Here is a 12649-nt window from a genome sequence, read left to right as displayed (position 1 = left end):
ACAAATCTTGACAGCATCTTGAAAAGCAGAGACATCACCTTGCCAACAAAAGTCCGAATAGTCAAAGCTATGGTTTTTCCTGTCGTGATGTATGGAAGTGAGAGCTGGACCATAAAGAAAGCAGACCGCCGAAGAATTGATGCCTTTGAATTGTGGTGCTGGAGGAGGCTCTTGAGAATCCCCTGGACTGCAAAGAGAACAAACCTATCAATTGTAAAGGAAATCAACCCTGAGTGCTCACTGGAAGGACAGATCCTGAAGCTGAGGCTCCAGTACTTTGGCCATTTCATGAGAAGAAAAGAGTCCTTGGAAAAAACCTTGATGTTAGGAAGGTGTGATGGCAAGAGGAGAAGGGGACGACCGAGGATGAGATGGCTGGACAGTGTCTGTGAAGCAACCAACATGAACCTGACACAACTCCGGGAGGCAGTAGAAGACAGGAGGGCCTGGCGTGCTCTGGTCCATGGGGTCACAAAGAGTCGGACACGACTAAACGACTAAACACACACACACGGGCACCTTTTTCAGTAAGACCTGGATGCAAGGGGTCCTCAGAACCACAGCATAGTGGGAAAGGTGGAGAGAAAAACCACCACCCTGCCAACTTTATAGACCCCAAGGTAAAAATCAGAAGCCTGTGTTCACCATTCTGGAATCCCAGAATGAGATCAGACAGTGTTTTCCAATCATAGCAGCTTTTATCTGTGTATAAGTCTTTTCACTGTTGCAATAATTCTGGCAACATCCGTTTGTCTAATTCTACAAGTTTTATATATCTTCATTTCTCCTATGTTCCATAAGCACAACATAATATTCCAAATATTGGAAACATCCAAAAGTCTAACAACTATATAAAACTGTAGGCATAAATACTTAAAAATATATGAAAACTAAGCTTAAGGTGTAGGCAAATGCCTAAGTTAAAATTCAATCCAAAATACAGTGGGAATATATTTTAAGACTTTAAAAAAAGAACAGTAAGAATGTTTCATTTATAATGCAGAGGTACATTAAAAAACCTGGGAATACATATTTTAAAATATTAAAATGTTTAAAGCATATTAAAACACACATAGAAAATTACTGTAAGTGCTCACCCATCTAGTCCAATTTGAATCTATAGAGGAAAATCCATATTGTCCTCATCTGCTGCCACTGTTATTGTTACATAATTGTAGTTGGTATCCAGTGTGTATGGTGTAGCATGGAGTTATATTGCCTTGTGTTGATGAGTTGATTAGTGATGTGTGTTACAGACAGCTATGACATCACGTGCCCATCACTGCTGAAACTGTGTGTCATCTGCCAATGGCGTGACGGAGGGTGGGACATAAGGGGTGGAGCTGTTGTATATAAGGGGGAGTGAATGGTGTGAGAGATTCAGATAGGGCAGATAGGGCTTGGAGATAGGGTTGAGATAGGGAGATAGGGATTGGAGATTCTGTGAGATAAGAACTGTGCTATCTAGTGAGGGTCTGTGAGAGTGTGTGTGTGATTGTTAAATTATTATAGTGATTGCTTTATTATTTATATTCAAGTGATTTACCATTCCTTTTGTTTGTATACAATAAACCTAAGTTTTTATTTTGAAATCATACTTTGGCCTGAAGCTTTATTTGAGGGAATGGTTGGTGGCAGTGGAAACGAAGAATGATTGAGTGTGATGTAACTGCCCCTTTGTGAGGTATAAGGTGGCTGTTACAATGTTCATGTCTCCTATCTGCCTCTATCGTTCTTTCAGTTGTTTTCCTTTCCCTTTCAACTATAAACACTCTGTTTTCCAGGCCCTTCAAGTTATAGGGGCCTGAAAGAAATTTTTCAAAATATGAATCTCTATTGTTTTTCCACATTCTGCAACTCTACGGGCTTATAACTCAGAGTCTGGCAGGCAGCCACTAAGATAATAAACATAACTGTTGTGTCTAAAATTGTGTAAAGCCTGGAGAAATAAAGGCCTGTATTGTAAAATATCTGGTACACCAAAGTACTATAAAACCAGAGTACTATAGTTACTGGGTGCAAGTTAGAGGACCTGCAAATGCCCTCTCAGGTCATATTAACACACTGCAACATTTTACCAATTACAAAATATTTATTTATTTATTTATTTATTTATTTATTTATTTATTTATTTATTTATTTATTTATTTATTTATTTATTTATTTATTTATTTATTTATTTATTTATTTATTTATTTACTGGATTTCTATCCCGCCCATCTAGACCAAAGGTCTACTTTTTCAATTCTTTCAGTTCACTTTCAATTCTCTCTTTTGTTTACAATTTGCTGTCATTTGTAAAACAGATTAAACTGTCAGGAATGTTATGGTACACTGACCTTGCTCAGCTGGAGAACTGGTTGATTGTTTTCACAGTGACTTTGGGTAAACTGCTGTTCAAGCCTCATTTTAAAAGTACAATGTACATTTTCAGGGCTGCTTTTTCTACACCTTCCATTAATTATTTTAACAATCTATATACACATAAAATTTCACATCTTGACAATTGTTCTGCACATCTCCTACTCAGTATTGGAGTAAACACTTTCTAGCTGATCATTCAGCTTCTTACATTTGCTACAGTGCTTCTGTTTGCTTTGTTATCATAGATCTTAGACTTAATACTCAGTAAGGTGATCATGTTGAACCAATGATGTACTCCTTCAAGGTACTGCTAGGAGTGCATACAATGGAATGCTTTTTTGCACTACTTTTACTGCTGCTCATAGTACTAAATCCCTCACCTATAGAAAACAAGTATATCAAAGAATAGAATAGGTCTGGTCTCCTTATCATTTTAAAATGTTTTTAATGGAGAAGGAATCAATCAAGGTCAGCCTTCCACTGCATTTTGAGGATGGGTCAGTGTGATGAAAAATATGTCTGATCATTGGATTGGGTTTGTCATTGCTATCTTCCAAATTCTGTAGCACTGGAAATTGCTAAAATACTTACATGACTGGATATGGAAGAACAGTTTCATTGAATGATCTTATTCTTCCTTGAATAACAAAAGAACTCTTTGAGATCAAACCATTGTTCCTGGAAGTTCAGAAGCTTCTAATTTTAAACAATGGCCAGCTGGATGTTTTTGAAAATCCTATTCTAAGCATGGATGGTGAGGTTTAAAATCAGGTACTTACTGTGACAGAACCAGCAAGGAGCCATATGCAAAAAATGCAGGCAGTGTTAGGACTATTTAGTTATTAGCTCTGCAGGTTCACTTGCTATGTTTAGAGAGGTCCAAGTCTTCCCCATTTGTTGTTATATTGTACAGATTGAAAGTAATACATCTGCAGCTGATACTTTTCTGTTCTAATGTAGCTTTTCACATAAGCAAGAATCATGATGTTCCAGGCTATTCAGCAGAAAGTTCCTGCTGCAGGCATATAATTTCCCACATGTAGAAAGCTGTAATGATACGGATTGGAAGGACTAGGGTCTTCTTTCTACCTGTTGTAAATATGTCCCTAGAGGAAATTATTGAGTACTCCTGGAGTTTATTTGTATCAGTGAAACAGTTCTAACAGTTTCATCCCTACTTAACACTGCCTTTTATACAACTAATGGATCTTAATTGCCTGTTTAAGATCCAAATGACCTAGAATACTTTGTATTGCAGCAGTGGTGGCTCACAATGAAGTATTTTTGTTTCAAAGCTGTGAAGACTGGAAGAAGGAAGCGGGAGGTAGCAAATGGTACTGTGGTCCCTGCTAAATGCCAAGTCCCAGCACACCAAGAAGGATGCAAACTTCGTCACATTGTACAAAAACAAAGGTGACAGGGGTGACTGCAATAACTACTGCGGCATCTCTCTTCTCAGCATTGTAGGGAAGCTGCTTGCCTGTGTTGTACTGAAGAGGCTCCAGGTGCTTGCCAACAGAGTCTATCCAGAATCACAGTGTGGATTTCGAGCTAAAAGATCCACCACTGACATGGTATTCTCCCTCAGACAGTTGCAGGAGAAATGCAGGGAACAACAGCCACTCTCTGTGGCCTTCATAGATCTCACAAAGGCCTTTGATTTGGTTAGCAGGGACGGCCTTTTTAAAATACTTCCCAAGATTGGATGTCCACCTCAACTCCTTAACATCATCAGGTCCTTTCATGAGGATATGAAGGGCACTGTAGTTTTTGATGGCTCAACAGATCCCTTTGACATCCAAAGTGGAGTGAAACAGGGCTGTGTCCTTGCACCAACCCTTTTGGGGATCTTTTTTGTTGTCATGCTGAAGCACACCTTTGGAACTGCAACAGAAGGTGTCTATCTCCGAACTAGATCAGACGGAAAGCTCTTTAATCTCTCTAGATTGAGAGCAAAGACCAAAGTCCAGCTGAAATGCATGCAGGACTTCCTCTTCGCCGATGATGCAGCTGTTGTTGCCCACTCTGCTGAAGACCTCCAACAACTCATGAATCATTTTAGCAAGGTCTGCCAAGACTTTGGACTAACAATCAGCCTGAAGGAAACACAAGTCATGGACCAGGATGTGGACTCACCTTCTATTACCATCCCCATGCAAGAATTGGAGGTTTTTCATGACTTTGTGTACCTTGGCTCAGCGATCTCTGACATTCTCTCCCTAGATGTCAAGCTGGATAAACGCATTGGCAAAGTAGCTACCATGTTCTCTAGACTCACAAAGGTGTAATAAGAAGCTGACAGCATGTATCAAGATACAGGTCTATAGAGCCTGTGTCCTGAGCACACTCCTGTATTGCAGTGAGTCCTGAACCCTTTGTGCACAACAGGAGAGGAAGCTGAACACCTTCCATATGCATTGTCTCTGATGCATTTTTGGTATCACCTGGCAGGACAAAGTTCCAAATAGAGTAATCCTGGAACGAGCTGGAATTTTTAGCATGTATACATGACTGAAACAGCCATGTCTACATTGGCTTGGGCATGTCGTGAGAATGGCTGGTGGTTGTATTCCAAAAGATCTCCTGTACAAAGAATTAGTGCAGGGAAATCGCCCCAGAGGGAGACCACAGCTGCGATACAAGGAGATCTGCAAGCGGGCTCTGAAGGCCTTAGGAATGGACCTCAACAGAGGGGAAACCTTGACCTCTGAGCATTCAGCCTGGAGGCAGGCGGTGTAGCATGGCCCCTCCCAATTTGAAGAGACCCTTGTCCAGCAGGCCGAGGCCAAGAGGCCATCCTGAAAGCAGCAAAATCAGGGAGCTGGAAAGGAGACAAATTGTATTTGTTTTCAGTGTGGAAGGGACGGTCACTATTGAATTGGCCTCCTCAGCCACACTAGACACTGTTCCAAGTCCTCTATTCAGAGCACGTTACCATAGTATCTCGAGACTGAAGGATGCCTAATCTAAGCATACCAACCTTGCCTGCTCTTGATCCACCACACCACTTGTATTTGATTCTGGAGGTGGTACTTTTCTGGATGCAAAAGCTGTTGAGCTCCAGCCTCCTTTAAAAATGTGCATAGTTTTCCAATACAATGCCCAATGAGGGATGCTATAAGAAATTACAAATAGTGTCTAGATTAGCTGGCCAGCATTGCTCATCATGTGGGGACCAAAACAGTATACAGTATAAAAGAGTCCCAACAGGCATTAGCATCCTGAGAGTTACAGAAGAATGTCCAGTGACAATACTAATCATCTTCATATATTTCTAAGTCAAACAACCACATCTTCCCTGGTGTCACTTTTGATGGAACCTCATCACTTAGATCATATCATGATTCCTTCCGAACACAGCTTTGGCTGTGTTGTTAGCCTGGGGATGGAGAGGATCTGCTTATACCCAGAAGCAACCTGGAGAGAAGAGTCATTCCAGACCCCATGTGTATCATTCACCCTAAGTTAGAACACAGTAATGCATTATTCATGTTATATGTTGATGAGGTTAAGAGGTGGGGCTGAAGGAGATGTTAAAAGGCGGAGCCTGAGAGAATCAGTCAGTCAGAGTCTGAGTCTGGAATCAGAGTGAGAAGGATAGGTTGGGGGTCTGAGGAGTGATTAGTTAGAGTATAACCTGTGATAATTAATAGAGAAGGTTAATATTGATGATTGATGAATCTTGAAGAATGTGCTTATGAATTGTTCCAGAAACCACATGTAATTAATAAACCTGTTTTGTTGAAAAGTCAGAACTGGATGGACCTTCATCTTTGCTAAGTAAAATATGTTGATAACAGAGATCAACTGGTGGCAGTGTATTAGAGGGCGTGCTGAGGTACCTTGTGAGCTCTGTGTTTGGGGAAACAAGCAGGGGCCACGAGGGCAAACGCCACACCATGTTTTGCTTATGTTCAAATCATTTAGAGTTATCTAAAGAAGTTCATATACAACAATACCCTTGTTTCTTTGGCCATCTTTTCTCTCTGTATTTTGACCATAGTAAGAATTCCTCCTCAAGGAAATGAATGTCTGGGTCTTTTGACGGGCCATTTATTTAACATTTCTTCTTTGTACAGTAGTATCATTTTGTAGAGTGTTCACCAAAGACAAAGTTTCCTGGTGTGTTTGCTTTCTCTCTTCTCTCCTCTCCTCTCCTCTCAAGGGATCCCTCTTCGGTGGCACTTTGAAAATGTTCTTGAAAACACCTTTTCAGTGTATTTTGGTGTGTTCCCTGAAACATGTGAAATAATAGATCCAATTAAAGAATAGACCTTTGGTAGAGAAAACATGTGCTTCCATGAACCTTGCACATATCTGTAGAAGTCCCTCATTTGATAGAAGTATCTTATTTAGTGCATACTGTATATGAAAGAGTCTAGGAAGTCCCAAATCACAGTACAAACCAACCCTTTCTTATTTATTTTCAAATTTTACATGTTGTTTGCCAGTTCAACAAGTGATTTTTATTCCTGTGCTCAGAAACCTCCACAAACACATTGTCTGTGATTCTCCTGCACATGTTGCTACTTCTCTGATGAATTCATGTAATGATGGGGGAGGGTTCCACTGACAAAGCCTGGAGCACTAGTGTACAGCACCTCGTCAAATAAGAATAACAGCATATGCAATTTCTAACTAAAGTGAGGTCTTTTCTTGCACATGCTCATATCATGATAACAAGTAGGAGCTAAAGATACATTTAGGCCAGAATCCACATGGCTGACTTGTGCTTGTGTGAGTGAAATGGTGTAGAATCGTGGTATTGTTTTGTTGTTGTTTGTGGTGGTTTTTGACTCTAAATCCCAGAATTTTCCAAGAATTCCCTAGCCTGAATTCTGGGAGTTCCAATCAGCAAACACACTTACAGAGCTCTTCATTTTACTCACCTGGAGAAAGGCTGAGGCCTCTTCTAAGTCTTCTTTCCTGCCCTACTGCTTCTCAAGGGTGGTAGTCTTGTTGCCCTATGCTCTAGAGCAGTGGTTCTTAACCTTTGTTACTCAGATGCTTTTGAACTGCAACTCCCAGAAACCCTAGTCAGGACAGCTGGTGCTGAAGGCTTCTGGGAGTTGCAGTCCAAAACTCCTGAGTAACCCAAGGTTAAGAACCAGTGCTCTAGAGCAATGGTTCCCAACCTTGGGCCTCCAGATATTCTTGGACTACAACTCCCAGAAGCTTTCGCCACCACCTCTGCTGGACAGGATTTCTGGGAGTTGAAGTCCAAGAACATCTGGAGGCCCAAGGTTGGGGACCACTGCTCTAGAGGAAGGTAACTCTTGAGGGCACACACACACACACCCTGGAATCAATAGGGCAGGAATTAAGGCCTAGAAGAGGCCTCAACCTTTCTCCAGGTGAATGACATGAAGGTATTTGCAGGCATGTATTTCCAATAATTCTTCCTGGGGAATTCTTGGAAAATTCTGGGATTTGCCCCTCAAACCCCACAAAAAAAAGCCCCAAAGCAAAACAGAAACAAATGGCACATCCCTAGAGGACACCTGCTTCTTGTGGCCAGCAGAACTCCCTCCCTCTCACTGCTTATAGAAGATGCCATTGATGGGGAGAGATGATGATGGGAATAGGACCAGATGTATTGGGGGCACTGGTGCAGAGGGCAATCATGTTGCCACCTCCTCTTCCTTTTTACTTTCTAAAGAGCTGTTGTGGCACAGCCGCCGCCTTTTGCAGCCACCCCTACTCCCTGACAGCCTCTAATGGTGCATGATGAAAGGGGGGAGGTATATTTGCCATGATATGGGGCTGTTCGTACTGCAGTGTGGGGGTTAACGCACAACTGCCTGCTTCAGGCAGCAGGAGAGCTTGGGCTGTCGCTGGTGTGTTTGTCCTTTTAAGAGGGTGGCTCCATGTGAACATAGAAGAATTATATAAATACTAAAGGGACATAAATGACAGCTGAGCAGATTGGTGCTTGATTGCTAGCAGTACAGTACAAGTACCAAAAAGCAGGTGGATGGGAGTCTCTGCCAGCTAAAGACAGCTTTGGAAGCACATGAAGACTGAAAAGAAAAAGAAAGAAGCCAAATGGTAATACAAGCTGCATCTTAAATGACAGAGGTGCTAATTCATATGGGGACTCGGGGCCCACTTGCCTGACTTCCCCATATATCTCTTTCCGTGCTCAGCTTCTCCAGGAGCACTCCCATACCTCCTGCAAGCCATAGCCCTCTGACGCCCAGAGGGCCCCCCCCCCCGCTCCCACTCTAGCCCAGGGATTGGGCTCTGAAATTGCAGAGAGCTGCTGACCAAGCAATGGTAATTGTGCGCATTTGTATTGTGGGTGTAGCACAACCGAAATGCAAACTGAATAGTTTCTTTGAATTAAATCATCCACATAAAGCTTGCTCATCAATGGAAAGTTAATAACTAGAATAAAGAGAACTAAACATTTACATCCAAAGTAAAAGAAAGGATTGCACGTGTTCATGTAGCAAGGACAACACAGGGATTTAGTTTAACTGCATGGGAGAACTAAAAATGGCAAGTCCATGAACTGAGAAATATCAAATTATAAACTTCAGGTTGTTGATGTGATGAATTAATCTAAGATCATTCTGTTCCACAATATAACCCATTAGTAATATTGTTATTGTCAGCCAAGCAAAACAAAACACATCCAGCAATCCTGTTTTTTCCTCCCTCCCTCTCCCCCTCCCCTGCTTCCAACAGTTTTCCACCAACTGTCAGTTATCCAAAGTAGTGTTATTCTTCAAACTTCCATGGCTCCCCTTCCTCGGATGCCCATTGGCCCAGATCTCTCTCACCAACTGCCAGTTCTTCCAAGCCTGTTGCTCTTCAGAATTCCGTGCTCCCATCCCTTGGGGGACTTATTTTGGTCCAGAGCAGAGTTGGACTGCCCTGCAGTTTGAGGCTTGGCTGTTGGCAGACTCCAGGAGAGCTTTCACCCCCAAGAGCGAAAGGGAAAGAAGCAGAGATGGAGGCAATATCAGGTAAACATCAACTGGCAGTTTTACTAATCGGTCCTCTTATAATTCCCAGCCTCCAGTGGAAACCCCCCTCCCCAGTCAAGAAAAAGCCAGCTCACCTTTCACCATGACAGCTGCAGAGGACTCTTGCTTCTGCATGCTTCCTCCAGAGCCCTGCTGCTCCTCAGCTGGCTATTTGAGTAACCGTTGAATCTAGGGCATCTGTGGAGCCAAGGCATGGTAGTAGGTGTGGCTGAGGTTGGAGAATGTATAGTGTTCCCCATAGAGATGGGCATGAACTGCCAGTTTGGCCAATTTCCTAACAGGTGTTCTACGGTTTAGCACTCCACCCCCTCTGGCGGTTGCTCCCTCAGAGGAAGGCAGGGAAGCTGGGGGTGCTGCTTCCAAGTGGGTTCTCGCTCGAGGAGGCAGGGTGCCGAATGTGGAATAGCTGTTCAGCCGTTGGCTCAACCGGCACAAATCGTCAAACCAGTGTTTCTTATCCATGTCTTCCCATCTCTCTCCTGTCTCCATGTGAGTATTTTTTTGGAACAATTCGCTGAAGCAATCTGGGTACCGTCATCTGAAACCATAACATTTGCAAACTCTGTCTCCACCAAAATGTGCAGGACCTCCCTGTTGGCTATGGTTCCAGCGACTGGCCACTGTTGTTACCTTTGAAGTTCAGGGGATGTCTTTGTTGATGGAGAAAACTGGCATGTGTCCATAGCTAAAGGACGATTCTGGACTTCTGCTGCTTCTTTGAATACATAATATAATGTTGTAATGATTTATTCCTCCCATTAATATTCTTTCAGATGAAACAGAGGGACTTCCAAAGTATGGGAATAGGAGAGAAACATCAAGGATCTTGAAATTCTTAAGTCTGCTTCTACAAGGTAAGCCTCCTTTCAATCTGTTCTTCTGGCATCTTGTCTGTTTCCCTCCCCCCCCCCCCATTTATGTCTGTTCCTAAGGACATCTCTAGACAGTGTTACTGCAGCATTGGGCCAATAGAAGGAAGTGTAGCATTTTAAAATTTCGCACATTCTATTGTTCCAAGTTGTGAATTCCTGAATGTGGCACGTGCCAATGTTCATTTAGTCCCAGCCAGCTGTGATCTCCTCAGTAGGTGGTAAACAGTTCTTTGAATGACAGCTTTGCCTCATGGAGGAGGTGGAATCAGCTTCCAAATCCACATACATCCCAATGATTAAAAGTGCTGTGTTGCATCTCTGTCCCCTCTCATCAAATACCTCTTCATCTTGATGTCCCAGGAGAATGTATTCACGCATGTGGATGTGCTGTAGTGTTTTCCATCCCTGGACTAAATAAGCATGAGTCTTATTTATCGATATGGCTTCATACAGAGCTTGGATGTCCTTTTTTTCAACTATGACTCCCAGAATCCCTCAACCACTAAGGGGGAATTCAAAGGCTCTCTCTCTCTCTCTCTCTCTGTGTGTGTGTGTAAGTACCAAGTTCTGATTTTATGATAGTCACAATCAGCTGCAAACTTCTGCAACCTCATGCCCTCCATTAGGCTAAAACTTCTTGTCCTGCCCAAAGTAACTGAGTCCACTGTGGGAGGGAGAAATGGGCTGGATGTGACCTCCATTGAGCATTGATGCACAGGTTATAACAGGGCTTGGTAAACTTTTGGCCCTCAAAATGGTTTGGACTACAATTGCTATAATCTGTTGCCATTTGCCCCAAGGTTACGGGGGTGGTGGTGGTGGTGTTGTGTGCTGGCTGGCAGATAATTGAGCCAAAGGCTCCCAATCCCTGAATCTTCAATTGGTATAATAGGAGAAAGTCTGCGCTTTTGGGTTAAAGCCGCCTAGAGTGGTCACAAGACCAGATGGGCGGGGTATAAATAAAATAAAATAAAAAATAAATAAGTTGCAATCCCTCAAGCATTCAGTATCTGGATGTGCCAAATTGTGAGGAATGTGAGAGATCTGAATAGGGGAACATTTTCAAAATGTTGGCTCTATTAATCTGCTTCAGCATGTAAGAATAGGTTTTTAAAAAGGCTCTGTTGTTACTTTTTTTTATTAAAATGATTTAGAGAGTGACATGAAATTATACATCTGCCTAAAATGCTTCTAAAGATACCTATAAAATTCCCTTTAAAGGTGTCTTAAAACTAGAAAATGTTACATATTAATCTTCTCCATTACAGTAATATCATTGTCACATGTTATGTTACTTTTGAATTGTAGCTTCATTGTGTCGTCATTATCCCTCCCCCAAAGTAATTTATTCGTAATGCTTTCAGAGCAGCTTTCACTTCACTTTCTACAACTGCCAATTCTTCATCATAGGATTCCCCTTCAAAGGAGTCTGTCATCCTTTTATCTCTTCTGTATAGGTCTTTCCGTATACTGTACTGTTTCTACCTTTTCTTTATTTTCTCCTGATCAGTGTGCTTCCCTGTTAGTCATTCAGCATTCCTAATACAGGCTTACATTTCTCTATGATTTCTTGGCTCTTCTGGAAGAGATTTCTTGTTTTTCCTCTCTTATTTTCTCTTGTTCTCTCTCTGCGCTGGTCATTGTAAGAGTTCTCTTTGTCTCTATGTAACAGTGGCTGAAAAATCCATACAACCTTGGGAAAATGGTTGACTTCTCCAAAAATTGACTCATCCTTTCTAATACGGAGGGAGAAAAAAAAGGAGTAAAATATGAATTTGCATGTGCTCATAGTTTTCTCTTCTCTGGCCTCTACCACTAAGGGCTTAAATAGTTGTTTGAAATAAATGTCAACCCAGGTTCACTGAAGGGAATTTTTTTTCCTATATAACTATTCTGCAATTACTTGGAATATTTATTGCTGGAAATATCAATACAATTAGGATAGATATTAGTTTTTTTAAAATGGAAGCTCTGGGGTTTAACTGGGGAGTGGACTGGGCTAATAAACATAGATTGCAGTCAGTCTTCATCACATTCCTTACAGCAGGGGTGGGCAATTAATTTCTGTAGGGGCCACATGAAAAATCTGAACTGTGTTCAGGGGCCGAACCAACTTTACTTAAAAATAAAATGAAACAGTGATGTTATGATTGTTTTTATTTTAAACTTGTTAATCTTCACAAATACTAAAGAGGTTTTTTGCGGTATGTTAAAGATAAGCAACTGATCAACTTTAGACAAAAAACTATAAATGGTTTTGATGTCCGGCGGGCCGGACAGGAGCGGCTCGCGGGCTGTATGTCCGCACTTTGCCCAGGTCTGCCTTACAGACTAAATAGTCCTTGGTTTGTATTGAAATCAGCGGGATTAAGCTAAACCATGACAATCTTGTCCTATTGATTTCAGTGGTGCCCAAGTTCA

The 12649-nt window shown here is 41.9% G+C and overlaps 1 protein-coding gene across 2 annotated transcripts in view; it reads left to right on the top strand.

The window, feature by feature from the left end:
- The window catches only part of PAK5 (p21 (RAC1) activated kinase 5), a 139553-nt gene that overhangs the window by 17280 nt on the left and 109624 nt on the right, over positions 1-12649 (top strand). For both annotated transcript variants that reach the window (XM_073003229.2, XM_073003224.2), the window contains exon 2: positions 10130-10210. The gene's annotated coding sequence lies outside the window, so the exon portion shown is untranslated. The remainder of the gene's footprint in view (positions 1-10129; positions 10211-12649) is intronic.

This window comes from Pogona vitticeps, chromosome 1 (genome assembly GCF_051106095.1).
Source record: "Pogona vitticeps strain Pit_001003342236 chromosome 1, PviZW2.1, whole genome shotgun sequence".
Classification (NCBI taxonomy): Eukaryota; Metazoa; Chordata; class Lepidosauria; order Squamata; family Agamidae; genus Pogona; species Pogona vitticeps.
The sequence above is the reverse complement of the archived record's forward strand: the minus strand, read 5'-3'. Positions and strand labels throughout refer to the sequence as shown.